This window comes from Microtus oregoni, unplaced genomic scaffold, assembly GCF_018167655.1.
Source record: "Microtus oregoni isolate MIOR12 unplaced genomic scaffold, Mior012 000027F_ref0000203, whole genome shotgun sequence".
In the NCBI taxonomy this organism is placed as follows: domain Eukaryota; kingdom Metazoa; phylum Chordata; class Mammalia; order Rodentia; family Cricetidae; genus Microtus; species Microtus oregoni.
The window spans coordinates 34,122,662-34,136,833 of NW_024543086.1; the positions used below are offsets into that span (position 1 = coordinate 34,122,662).

Sequence of the window (14,172 nt, forward strand, 5' to 3'; positions counted from 1 at the left end):
TAAAGTTTGCCCTTGGGTTTAGGGACATCATTTAGGGGTTGATTATAATTAGTATATGATTGAGGGTTGGGGGAGGAATTTTATAAGCTCAGGGATCATTTTGGAAAAAAAAAAGAGGGATGATGGGATAATAGATTTGTAATTGTGAGTTACTGTTTTTAGACAAAAATATTGGTATAGATTCTTGTATATTGACACAAAGTTAAATTATATTGACTATTGTATGCATGCATGTTTCTACCACTGTTTAAAATATTTTTTATGTATTGACATATATTGTATTGATGTATATTGTATATATTTACCATATTGCAGTGTACATTTCTACCTCTGATTAAGATACTTATATATTGTTTGTGTATTGATATATATTTACCATACTGCAATGTATATTTGTACATTGTTTATATTTGGAGGTCATTGTCCTCATTTGTTTCACAGTCGTTTATTTTCTTAGTCTTTAAGTTAGGTAGATATTGAGAATTATATAGATTAATAGTCATTTATAATTTATAATATTAATTATCATTTATAATTAGACTAATCAGGTTCTTTAGATATATAGAGATTATACTCAGTATAGATAGATGGTCTTCAACTTCTTCAAAGGGCTGTAGAAAATGGCCTTTAATCTAACTCAGAGTTTTGTGGTAGTGAGACACAATTGCTCCTGGCAACACTGCTCTATTCCTGAGAGAATGTTGAGCACCAAAGACACTCCACCTGGAGCCTTTCTTTTTGGCAGAACTGGCCTTTGGGCAAAGAAATGCCCATACCTCAACCACTGACAGAGATACAGAGCATGCATCAATGGATAAAACAGGACTGTCATATCCTGCCAAGACAGGGTAAGATAGTTTTGAAAAGTTGCTTGCCTTTGAAAATGGTATGTCAGTTATGTTAGGCCTTAGCCAAAGTTGGTAGCTTCAATGCTGCTAACGTGACTTTGGGTGATTGCCCAGGTAGCTAGTTGTCTCTGTGATTTGTTGCAGTTTTGGAAGTTGTTTTACTGAACTTCCTAATTACTCAGGTAACATTATTTCCCTTCTCAGATCTTCGATGGGATTGAAGACTATATAAATGTAGTTACTTTACTCTCATGACTTGGCCAAGTTATTTATTATACAAGACCTAAGCTAGTTAGAATAGGATATTTGTACTTATTGTATATAATTTCGTAGTAGGTTTAGAACTCTCTTACTTAAACAAAAGTGCGAGGTGTTGCGGGAGGTCCTTCCGCTCCAGCCTATAGCCGCTGAGATACCAGCCCATTGGGGCGTGGTCTCTCTCCCTTTAAAAAAGCGGCCACTTCCCTTTCCTCTCTCTCTTCACTTCCTGCTCCGCTGGCGACTAGACTCCCTTCCTGGTTGCGCAGAGGGCTGTTGTCTGGGACGGTGATCTGTAAGTTTTTTCCCTTTTAAATAAATACCACCCTATTAATCATAATTTCAAACTGGTGTGGCATTGTTTGTGACTTAACGCCTTCACAGGATGGCTATCTCTGTCCTCTTGCTCTCTGATTCTCTATGATCCATGTGCCATGCTGAGAAGACAGTCCTTGGTTTATATAAACACAAAGGAACAGATAAAATTTCATTGTAGAAATGTCTAGGCCCCAAAACCTCTTCAACAGACTCACAGAACAACTGAACGTGATCAGGACAGTAAATTACATAGGAGCTTGGGGATGAGAAATCATCTCTTTGTGGGCCTCAGAGTTAATAATAGGACCAAAGTAAGCCCCATGCCCATCTATCCTGTTCATGTGAGTCCCACCAAAGCCCTCCTTCCCCACGCAGATTCCCTAACACCGTTTCTCTGCTCATCTATCCAGTTCTGCCCTATCCTCACGTATAACCGCTTTCCAGCTCTTAGCCCTTGGGCACACTTCTTTGTGAGCTCTTTATGTCTGCTTGTTCACCAAGAGGATCAGTTCCTCAAGGCCTACTCCAGTATTTCCTCCTTTAGAAAAGAATGTGTAAATTCATTTTGTCCAGAGTCCATTCATCTCTCTACTCTCTGTGCTCTCTGAACGTTCTCTGCATATTTGATTTTTAACATCAACCATTTTCTTCTATATTGTCTCAGTCCCCACTGGGCAGCATTTCCCCTAGGGTCAGGATCCCCCCTTTCATCTTTCTCTTTCCAAAGCTTAACAATATGTCTGGCACTCACTGGCATTCAACAAATGACCAGCTCATTAGTCGTCGTGACTTGTTGAACCTGACCGGGAACTTTAGGAGAAACTCTAAGCTTCTGGGGAAGAGCCATGTGTCCAGAGCTGTCAAGAAGAGGGGTGAAGATTGTCTGAGATAGAGATCCTGCAAGGAAAACAAGAGAGGAGGGGGGATCTGGGGACAAAGATCATAGGTGAGCAAGTGAAATATCCAGAAGACAAAGAGGCCACCCAGTCTGCCCTCTGGAAGCGCACAGTCTACTGGGATGACAAACAGAATAGGATTTGGAATGAACTGGGCCACAGCAGACATTTTTGCGCTTGTTTTGCTCAATTCTCCTTCATCTCTTTACTACTTTTTTGTTTGTTTGTTTGTTAAGGCAGGGTTTCTCTGTGTAGCCCCGGCTGTCCTGGAACTTGCTTTGTAGACCAAGTTGGCCTGAATGCACAAAGATCTGCCTATCTTTGCCTCCTGAGTGCTGGAATTAAAGGCGTACACCACCACACCTGGAAGTTTACTGCTTATTAATACCGGCGGGAACCAGTTTCCACCTCCATTCACTTTTTACTTTTTGCATTTCTGAGAAAAATCTTTCTTTTTTCTTTCTTTCTTTCTTTCTTTCTTTCTTTCTTTCTTTTTAATGTATACAGTGTTCTGTCTGGCTTGCAGGCCAGAAGAGGGCACCAGATCTCATTATGGATGGCTATGAGCCACCATGTGGTTGCTGGGAATTGAACTCAGGAACTCTAGAAGAGCAGTCAGTGCTCTTAACCTCTGAGCCATCTCTCCAGCCCCTCTGAGAAAAATCTTATTGGCCTTTTGGATAAAATTTATTTGCCAGGAAGGATGATCCCATCATAATTCTGCTGGAACCAGCGCATGGCTTCCTCTTTGCTGATTCTGATGGGCACCAATGCAGCCTGTCCTGAGCTTTAATTTTTTTTTAAATATTTATTAAGTATACAATATTCTGTCTGCATATATGCCTGCAGGCCAGAAGAGGGCATCAGATCTCATTACAGATGGTTGTGAGCCACCATGTGGTTGCTGGGAATTGAACTCAGGACCTTTGGAAGAGCATGCAATGCTCTTAACCACTGAGCCATCTCGCCAGCCCCTGTCCTGAGCTTCTTGTCGGTGATGCTGAAACTTGGCCTGCCCAGCACCACATAGAAGTCCAGGCCGTAGATCCCAATGCTTGGGTCATATTTGATGCCCAGGTCAATGTGTTCTTGAATCTCAAAGCCAAGGTTTCCAGTATCTGAGAAGTTATTTTTCCGTAACTCACACTCCCGCACCTCCAGGCCTTCCTCCAGATTTTCTTCAGTGAGTGCAGTGAACAGTCAGCAATCTTTTCATTTCTCCTGAGCTGTTCCAACATCTTGGCTGCCCGGGTCAGCCTGTTCCCGCTCTCCCCAACACAGATACAGAGGCAGAGCTTGCGGATGCAAAGTTCCCACATCGGGTTCTCCTTTTCACCTTGATCTTGCGACCACGTGGTGGAGGACCGGAAGAGAGAGCAGGACTTCTGACCCAGTGGCCTCATGGGTCTCCATTCACTCTCGATGACCTCACCCCACCATGTAGCTCAGGCACCATAAGTCCCAAGCTCTCCACACTGAGCTGTGTAGCGGCGTAAACGAATGCAGACAGAGAGTAAAAATATATATATAGCTTTAATGTAGAAATAGACTTACAGAACCACCGTTCCCGCGGAGACCAGGAAAGCAGAAGCAAGAGCTCGGAGCTTGCTCGCCAAATTTATAGGCAGACATTAGCCCGAGGCGAACACGCCCCTTAAGGGGCGGGACTTATCCCTACATCTCCCCTTTTTGTCTAAATAAGACAGAACTAAACCAAATACAACTACATACAATAACAACAAATAATAAATACAACAAACAATATTGAGAACAAAAGCTTTGCTAAACATTCTATCTCAAGAAGTCCAAATAATGTAAAGAGTAACTACAATTATATAATCTTCAACTCAGTCAAAGATCTGAGAAGGGAATAAACACTACTCAACAAACGAGATATATCCAAAATGTGCAACAATTGACAGAGACAACTGACTACCTGGGCAATCACCCAAAGTCTCGTTTGCAACGTTGAGTCAACCAATTTTGGCTAAGGCCTAACATAACTGACATACCATTATTAAAGGCAAGGAACTTTTCAAAACTATCTTACCCTGTCTTGGCAGGATATGACAGTCCTGTTTTATCCATTGATGCACACTCTGTATCTGTGTCAGTGGTTGAGGTATGGGCATTTCTTTGCCCAAAGGCCAGTTCTGACAAATAGAAAGGCTCCAGGTGGAGTGTTTTGGTGCTCAACATTTTCTCGGGAATAGAGCGGTGTTGCCAGGAGCAATTGTGTCTCACTATCACGAAACTCTGAGTTAGATTAAAGGCCATTTTCTACAGCTCTTTGAAGAGGTTGAAGATTATCTATCTATACTGAGTATAATCTCTATATATCTAAAGAACCTGATTAGTCTAATTATAAATGACAAACTTAGATGACAATTAGTCTATATAATTCTCAATATCTATCTAACTTAAAGAATAAGACAATAAACGACTGTGAAACAAATGAGGACAATGACCTCCAAATATAAACAATGTACAAATATACATTGTAGTAGGTAAATATATATCAATACACAAATATTATATAAGTATCTTAATCAGAGGTAGAAATGTACACTGCAATATGGTAAATATATACAATATATATATATCAATACAATATATGTCAATACATAAAATGTTTTAAACAGAGGTAGAAACATGCATGCGTACAATAGTCAATATAATTTAACTTTGTATCAATATACAAGAATCTATACCAATATATTTGTCTATTATCCCATCATCCCTCTTTTTTTTTTTCAAAATGATCCCTGAGCTTTTAAAATTCTTCCCCCAACCCTCAATCATATGCTAATTATAATCAACCCCTAAATGATGTCCCTAAACCCAAGGGCAAACTTTACTGGGAGAGGGGACGTCGTTCTCTAGAATTACTTCCAGCTGTCATAGGGGCGACGTTCTTTCTGGGGGATCCTGTGAAAGTAAAATGATGGTTAAATTTCAAGATAATGTCTTTTAAAATTGCAAATAGTCTCTGAGTATTTTCGTGCAGGTCTGGCCAAAATGTTGTATAAGATGTGCACCATTTCAGCTAACCAAGTTGGAACTGTCTTGTGCAGCTGGTACCCAAAGCAGGTCTTGTAGTAGCGCTATCAGTATCATGACGTCATATCAACCAGGTGGAGTTGTTGTTATGGGGCCCCATCTTCTTCCTGGAAACTTCAAATGTCACTTCAGGAAAAACTCATTGTTCATTATGAAAAACTTAAACATTAATCATATAAACATATATAGACATATATATATATTCAATGAAAGACGTGATAGATATATTCAATGAAAAGTATGATAGATATGAAGAAAAGCAAAGATGTTTTCTAAACTCATATTTCTTTCTGTCCCATATCATGGCTCTTGACATGAGACAGAAACTCCAGAAACTCTGGGTTTTTCTCTTACTAACAGGCTTGGAATTGGAGAGGGACTGAGCCAGAGTCCAACTTCAAAACTAGCTTTATAAATTTAGAAATATGGTTTAATATTACTTACACAACCCATTCAGTTGTCTTGATATTTCCTATTGGGCAGGTATTTTTCCATCTGTCAGTATCCAAACATCCAGGGTCCCTTGAATTTCTCAAAGATGAGTGTTTTCCTGTGGAGATAAGAACAGAACCCTGCCCCCATTCTATATGTTTTTCTTACCACCTGTATGAATATCATCATTGTGGATGAGTTGTCATTTCTCCTTTCCAAGAGGTTTCTCCTCTTCAAATCGAAACTTTATTAATTTTGATGGTATCCACAATTTTTCTTCTCCTATTATCCAGCAGGTGGCGCTGTTGCAGAGTCGCGGTGACAACATGGTCCTGTTTCAGTGCCTTAGTAGATGTTAAAAAAGATCACTGTCCCAGGCAACAGCCCTCTACGCAACCAGGAAAGGAGTCTAGTCGCAGGCGGAGCAGGAAGTGAAGAGCTAGCCTGGCTAGCTCAGTCGGTAGAGCATGAGACTCTTAATCTCAGGGTCGTGGGTTCGAGCCCCATGTTGGGCGCCAAAATGTAGCGGCGTAAACGAATGCAGACAGAGAGTAAAAATATATATATAGCTTTAATGTAGAAATAGACTTACAGAACCACCGTTCCCGTGGAGACCAGGAAAGCAGAAGCGAGAGCTCGGAGCTTGCTCGCCAAATTTATAGGCAGACATTAGCCCGAGGCGAACACGCCCCTTAAGGGGCGGGACTTATCCCTACAGAGCTGCAGACCACATGACCCTGTACTCCCTCAATATCTCAAACTCAACAGAGTGTTCCACCAAAACAAGGTCTTTTCATCCTCAAAAAATGGCAACACCCATCTTCCCGTTGTTTGGGTCAAAATTCTCTGGTTTCTTTCTTCTGTGGATGCTCCAGAATCTATAGCCTGTCAGCAAACCTTCATTTCTTTTGTTTTGTTTTAGAGAAGGTCTCTCTATGTAATCCTAGCTGTCCTGGGACTTGCTATGTAGACCCAGCTGGCCTCAAACTCATGGAGATCCACTTGCCTCTGCCTCCCAAGTGCTGGGATTAAACATGTGTTCCACCATGCCCAGCTGATTTATTTACTTCTACCACATTCAAAATTCACTTCTTATCTGCTACTTCTGGATTTCTTTTAAATTTTATCTCTTTGGGAGCATGGGGAGCATGGGAGAGGGTTGAAGGGGAGGGAAAAAGAAGGGAGGAGAGCAGAGCAAAGTGTATAGCTCAATAAAATCAGTAAAAAAAAAAAGTTAAAAAAAATTTTAAAAATTAAATTTTGAAAAAGAATCTATACAAAAAATTATTTTATCTCATGTGCATGAGTGTTTTGCCCAAATACTTGATGTTTGAGGAAGTCAGATAAGGGAGTTGGATCCCCTGGAACTAGAGTAATAGCTGTGAGCAGCCATATGGATGCTGGGAAATTAAAGTAGGTCTTCTTCAAGAGCAGAAAGTACATTTTTTTTTTTGGCTTTTCAAGACAGGGTTTCTCTGTAGCTTTGGAACCTGTCCTGGCATTAGCTCTTGTAGACCAGGCTGGCCTTGAACTCACCGAGATCCACCTCCCTCTGCCTTCCGAGTGCTGTGATTAAAGGCATGCGCCACCACAGCCCAGCCAGCAAGCACTCTTAACCGTAGAGCCATTCTTTTTGTCCCGTTATTTTATTTGAGACAGGGTCTCACTGCATATCCATGGATGGCCTGGATTTTGATATATAGAATAGGTTAGCCTTGAACTCCTATAGATCTACCTGTCTCTGCTTTCTGAATGCTGGTTTAAAGGCGTGTGCCACCACACTCGGCTTTATTTTTAATTATCAGTATTGTGTTTGTCTGTGTGTGGGTCTGAGTATGTGAGTATAGTGCCCATCAGGGCCAGAAGAGGACACTGAGTCCCCTTGAGCTGGAGTTCTAAGCTGTTGCCAGCTTCCTCATATGGATGTTGGAACTGAACTTTAGTCCTCTGTGAAAGCAGTACATTCAGCAGGGCAATCCTCATCTAATGTAGTGCAGATGTTATTCACATAAGGCATGGCTGGCTTTGACGAATATTCCTTTACACTTGTGAAAATGTGTCACTGTGATCGGTTTAATAAAGAGTTGAATGGTTAATAGATAGACAGGAGGTTTATGCAGGGTTTCTGGACAGAGAGAGTTCTGGGAAGAAGAAACACAGAGTTGCCAGCCAGACATTGAGGAAGCAGGATGGATAGTACAAAGGTATCTGAGCCATGGAAAAGAAAATAAACTTAAAAATATGGGTTAATTAAGTTATCAAAGCTACTAGGACAAGCCTAAAATAAGACCAAGCTTTCATAATTAATAAGTCTCTGTGTTATTTTTGTGTGAGCTGGTGGCCCAAAGTAAAATCTGTTTACATAATAGGAAAGTTCTGATGAAAGAAATGCCCAAGATAAAAGATTCTATGTAATTATGGCAATGAATTTGTACACTACCACTTTTCCAATCACAAGTTAGTTCATTGAGAGACACTGTGCTAGTACACATACATAATTCCTATCCTGTCCTTAGGAAAATCAGGAGTTCAAGGCTACACTCAGCTACATTGCCAGTTCAAGGACAGTTCAAGGGGAATAAGGTTAACCAATATTAAAACCAATACCAGTGTTTTGAAATCAAACTACATTCCTGTAGCAAGCTTTCTTGTTGGACTATCTTTGGATCGCCAGCTCCCAAATATCGACACAGAAACTTCTTATTAATTAATAATGAAAGTTTTGTCATTATCTTAGGCTTGTCCCATTAGCTCTTAATGAACTTAAATGAACCTGTTTAATTAATCTGTATTCCGCCATGTGACTCAGTTATCTCTGCTCTGCACTGTATGTCTGACCTCTTCAGTGTTTCTCTGGCATCTCACTGGAATGGATAATCCTCATGCCTAGATTCCTCCCCCAGAAATCCCACCTGTCTGCTCCTGCCTAGCTGTTGGCTATTCAGGTCTTTATTAAACCAATCAGGAAGTGCCTTGGCAAAGTCACATCTTCACAATATATACAAATATTCAATTGCTGAGAGATATCTCCTATCCCATTCATCTAGATTAGCTTAGGCTTCCAAAGGTTCTCCCTGCCCATGCTGTTGAGCTCCCCAGTCTTTTCTTCTTTTTAAAAAGTTATTAATGATTTATTTATTTGTACTTCATGTGCAATGGTGTTTTGTCTGCAAGTATGGGTGTTGGATCCCCTGGAACTGGAGCTACAGACAGTTGTGAGTTGCCATATGGATGCTGGGAATTGAACCCAGGGCCTCTGGAAGAGCAGCCAGCGCTTTTAACTATCGACCCATCTGTTCATACCCCCAATTTTTTTCTTTTTGATTGATTGAAAGCATCATTCTAGCCCCAGCGTCCATCTTTGGAAACCCCTCCCCTGGGAGTTGCCTTGGTCCGAACTCTACCTCCAGAAAAGTCTGCCAATCACTGACCCCTTCCAGGGAGGGTCGGGACCACTCCCACAGGCTATTTAGGCTGCTGGCCAAAAAAGAAACATGTGGTCTTTGGGTTTTGCATGCCCCCCTTCCCCCTCCATGCTTTCTCTGTCACCTGGGAGCGCTGCAGTAAACATAGGTACTGATTTGGTCTAATTTCATCTGATTGGAATTATTTGCATCAGCAAAGAGGCTCGTCTTAAGGATTATTTCTAACATTATGGAGGTTTCCCACCGAGGGGATCTGTTTTTCCCACAGGCTCAGTGCCACTTGCTAGAAAACGCCCTTCGAGCACACTCTGCCAGGCCAAGATGTGTTTAGACTCCGTGAGTTCCCCATTTGGAGTACATGGCAGGTAGGGTAGGGTTTTCAGGTTTTCTGTTAAGTTGCCACTGCACCAGAAGCCTGAGCCAGGTGGCTAAGCCAAGGGCTTAGCTGAGATGAGATCTGGATGTGTTTGGAGATGTCCACCACTCATTTCTCATGCATCCCCCTACTCCCCGTTTTCACTTGAGTTCTATCCGATTGCAACAGGCCCGACTCCTAGTAAGGCATGGGCTTCCGGATAGGTTCCTGTGATTCAAGCCAATCACTCAAAAGCCCTGGGCGGCCTTTTATAAAAATCCTTTTAAATTGGGGCTAACATCTAATGTAAAGCAAGCAAGGCTCCAAAGCCCACAGTTTCTAGATGTGTGCCCCTGCCTGCTCCCCTGCTCCCCACTCCCTGCTTCTCTAAGCTGTTTGCTGTTTGTCTCATTCTGGGCCCCTTCCCCCTACCCCCTAGTTGTTTGCTGTTTCTCTCACTCTGGGATTTAAAAAAAAAAACTGTTTCCCCCTGTCCTTCCACTCTCCTGGTTTCTGCCACCTAACTGCACTGTAATTTTATGTTGGTCAGCTGACACTGGTTTCTAAAAGTGTTTTATTTGTCTGTCTGTTAGAATGCTGTGGCTGCAGTATGTCTGTGCACGTATATGGATTCATGTTTCTTTGTGCATGTGTTCTCGTTTTAAGATAACTCCAGACTAAAACAGCTCTGGAAAAATACAAACACATGGGTAACCGCCATTTCGACCTCGATCACCATCTTGGGTAAAAGTACCCATGTGTGCTAATATTCTTTGACTTATTAAAATATTCCTTTAATCTTATTACATTTACTAGCATTGGTAAACTGTAACTAATTGGATAAAATACACATCTACATTTACCATATGTCCAGTTAAAAATAACAGGTAATGGTGCCCAATTCTCAAGTGCCTTTACAGATCTCAGAGTATGGCATTTAACAAAAGAGCCTCTAACACAAAGACACGCCAGCTTCTGCAGCACCCTTTAGCTCCTGCACGAATATACGTGGTTATGTCTTCAAACACCTAATTTTTATAAAGAAGCAAAATACCAAATGGAAAAAAGAAAGCATATTTAACAAGTGGTGCTGGCATAACTGGATAGTAACACATAGAAGAATGAAAATAGACCCATATCTATCACCATGCACAAAACTCAAGTCCAAATGGGTCAAAGACCTCAATATAAGCCAGCCACACTGAACCTTATAGAAGAGAAAGTGAGAAGTACACTTGAATGCATTAGCACAGGAGACCACTTACTAAATATAACCCCAGAAGCACAGACACTGAGGGAAACAATTAGTAAATGGGACCTCATGAAACTGAAAAGCTTCTGTAAAGCAAAGGACATGGTCAACAAGACAAAACGACAGCCTACAGAATGGGAAAAGATCTTCACTAACCCCATATCAGACAGGTCTGATTTCCAAAATATATAAAGAACTCAAGAAATTGGACACCAAAAGATCACATAATCCAATTAAAAATAAAATGGAGTAAAGACCTAAACTGAGAACTCTCAACAGAGGAATCTAAAATGGCTAAAAGAGGGCTGGAGAGATGGCTCAGTGGTTAAGAGCATTGTCTGCTCTTCCAAAGGTCCTGAGTTCAATTCCCAGCAACCACATGGTGGCTCACAACCATCTGTAATGAGGTCTGGTGCCGTCTTCTGACCTGCAGACATACACACAGAATATTGTATCCATATTGAATAAATAAATATTTAAAAATAATAATAAAATAAAATAAAATGGCTGAAAGACACTTAAGGAAATGTTCAACATCCTTTGTCATCAGAGAAATGCAAATTAAAACAACTCTGAGATTCCATCTTACACCTGAAAGAAGGGCCAAGATCAAAACCACTGATGACAACTTATGCTAGAGAGGTTGTGGAGAAAAGGGAACACTTCTGCATTGCTGGTGGGAATGCAAGTTGGTATGGCCCCTTTGAATATCAGTATGGCAATTTCTCAGAAAATTAGGAAACAACCTTCCTCAAGACCCAGCAATACCACTTTTGGGTATATATCCAAAGAATGCTCAATTGTGCCACAAGGACATGTGCTCAACTATGTTCATAGCAGCTTTGTTTGTCATAGCTAGAACCTGGAAACAACCTGAATGCCCCTTGATCGAAGAATGGATTAAAAAAAATGTGGTACATTTACACAACGGAGTACTACACAGCAGAAAAAAATAACGACAGCTTGAATTTTGCAGGAAAAGAAGAGAACTAGAAAACATTATTTTGAGTGTGGTAACCCAGAGACAGAAAGACAATTATCACATGTACTCACTCATAGGTGGTTTTTAAACATAAAGCAAGAAAGCCACCTACAAACCACAATCCCAGAGAACCTAGACAACAATGTGGACACCAAGAGAGACTTACATAGATCTAATCTACATGGGAAGGAGAAAGTAGAAAAAGACAAGATCTCCTGAGCAAATTGGGAGCATGGGGACCTTGGGGGAGGATTGAAGTGGGGAGAGGAAAGGCAGGGAGGGGAGCAGAGAAAAATGTAGAGCTCAATAAATATATTAAAAAAAAAAGTACACATGTACAGAAAAAAAATAAAGGCAAAATTTAAAAAAAAAGGATATACATGGTTGCAAAGAGCATTTCCCCTCCAGGCTTGCCTTTGGGTTTGGCAAAGCCGTCCATCCACACAGAAAAAAGTGGCCTTTCACCTCGTCAGCTTCCTGGATGCCTTCTGGGGAATCGATCTTCTCATCCTGCCAAGACAGGTGGACTAAATCTTCCCCTCACAGGAAAATCTTTGGGCCTCTTGTACTCAGCAGCTAACAGCAAGCACTGCTTCTAGGCTGATGTTCTCCAAGGACTGAGAAGAGACTTGTAGCTCATTACTTTATTTGCTAAGTTTCCTGCTAACATGCAGACAGGTGTGCCTTTTTTTTTTTTTTTTTTTTTTTTGGTTTTTCGAGACAGTGTTTCTCTGTGGTTTTGGAGCCTGTCCTGGAACTAGCTCTTGTAGACCAGGCTGGTCTCGAACTCACAGAGATCCTCCTGCCTCTGCCTCCCAAGTGCTGGGATTAAAGGCGTGCGCCACCACCGCCCGGCAAGATGTGCCTCTTTAACAGGCTTCATAGTCCAGGACTAACAGGTTTCAGGTGTATCTTAAAAATCCAGAGTCCCCAGTTCCCTTTATCAAGAATAAGGTCTGGCAAAAAAACTAACAGTCTCCAGAGCCTATTTTAACCCCAGCCAGTTTCAAGCATATCTTACGGGTCACTCCTGCTGTCTGGGAGGACAACTTACAAAGGGCTCTCCAGACAATGCCAACACCTGCCCCAGCTCCTGGGACTTCACATTGGTACCGACTCTCCTGCCTCAAGAACACCTAAATCTGGTTTTATCTGCTATTGTGTCCCAATTATACACCTGAGCCTCACCTGTACAACCAGGGCATCCCTCTGTCCCATTCTTTCTTGCTTAATGACTTCCATGGCTAGCCCCATTCATAAAACCAATATTAACATTGTTTTTTTTTCCTCCTAGCCGCCTTCCTTCTCTTCTCCCTCAAAAAGCAGCTGCTTGAGGTCTCCAGGTTGACATCAAACTGGATTCTGCTCCAGCCACTCCTCCTGCTGAGCATGATCCCACTTCCCAGCTCTCCCCTCCCCCACATTGCCCCATGCCCACAGGAAGTAGCCAGACTCTATATCCAATGCCCCTATATCCAAGGACTCTGGGATGTTTCATTGGAAGTGAGACCCCAGCCTTCTAATACTTCTATATCCAAGGAGTCTTGGATGATTGATTGAAAGCATCATCCTAGCCCTGGCATCCATATTTGGAAGCCTTTCCCCTGGGAGTTGACTTGGTTTGGACTCCACCTCTGGAAAATCCCACCAAGCACTGACCCCTCCCCAGGGAGGGTTAGGACCACTCCCACAGGCTATTTAGGCTGTTGCCCCAAAAAGAAACATGTGGTCTTCAGGTTTTGCATGGCCCCCCTTTCTCTCTCTCTCTCTCTCTCTCTCTCTCTCCCCGGCCATCTTTTATTTTGGTCTAATTTGGTCTGATTGGAATTATTTGTGTCGGCGGAGAGGCTTGTTTTAAGAAATATACCCAATACTTTTCTTCTTTTTTATTATTTATTTATTTATTTATTTATTGGTGTTTTGAAACAGGGTTTCTCTGTGTAACAGCCCTGGCTGTCCTGGAACTCTCACTGTAGATCTGGCTGGCCTCAGACTCAGAGATCTGCCTGCCTCTGCCTCTCGCATGATACCCTGCCAGGCCATTTCTTTTCTTAAAGAGACAAACTAATGTTAAAATATAAAGACTGTGTAGATTCTCTGTTCCTACCCCTCATTTTCTCCTCACACAACATAAAAGTCAGAGTCTGTATCCCTCCCTGCGAGGTAGTGTTGCATAGGGCTTCTTACTGCCTCCCTGTCCTCCTCCACGCATTTACCACACAGGACACTGAGCTGGGGCTTTGCTAGGGCTTCTGCACTGGATGCCTGGTCCTTTTTGTTTTTCAAGACAGGGTTTTAGGGTGTAGCCCTGGCTGTCCTGGAACTCACTCTTGTAGACCAGGCTGG

General features: G+C 41.9%; 1 pseudogene; it reads right to left on the reverse strand.

The window, feature by feature from the left end:
* Window positions 1-3,007: 3,007 nt before the first annotated feature.
* Window positions 3,008-3,663, reverse strand: LOC121463597 (annotated as a pseudogene).
* Between the last annotated feature and the right edge of the window lie 10,509 nt (window positions 3,664-14,172).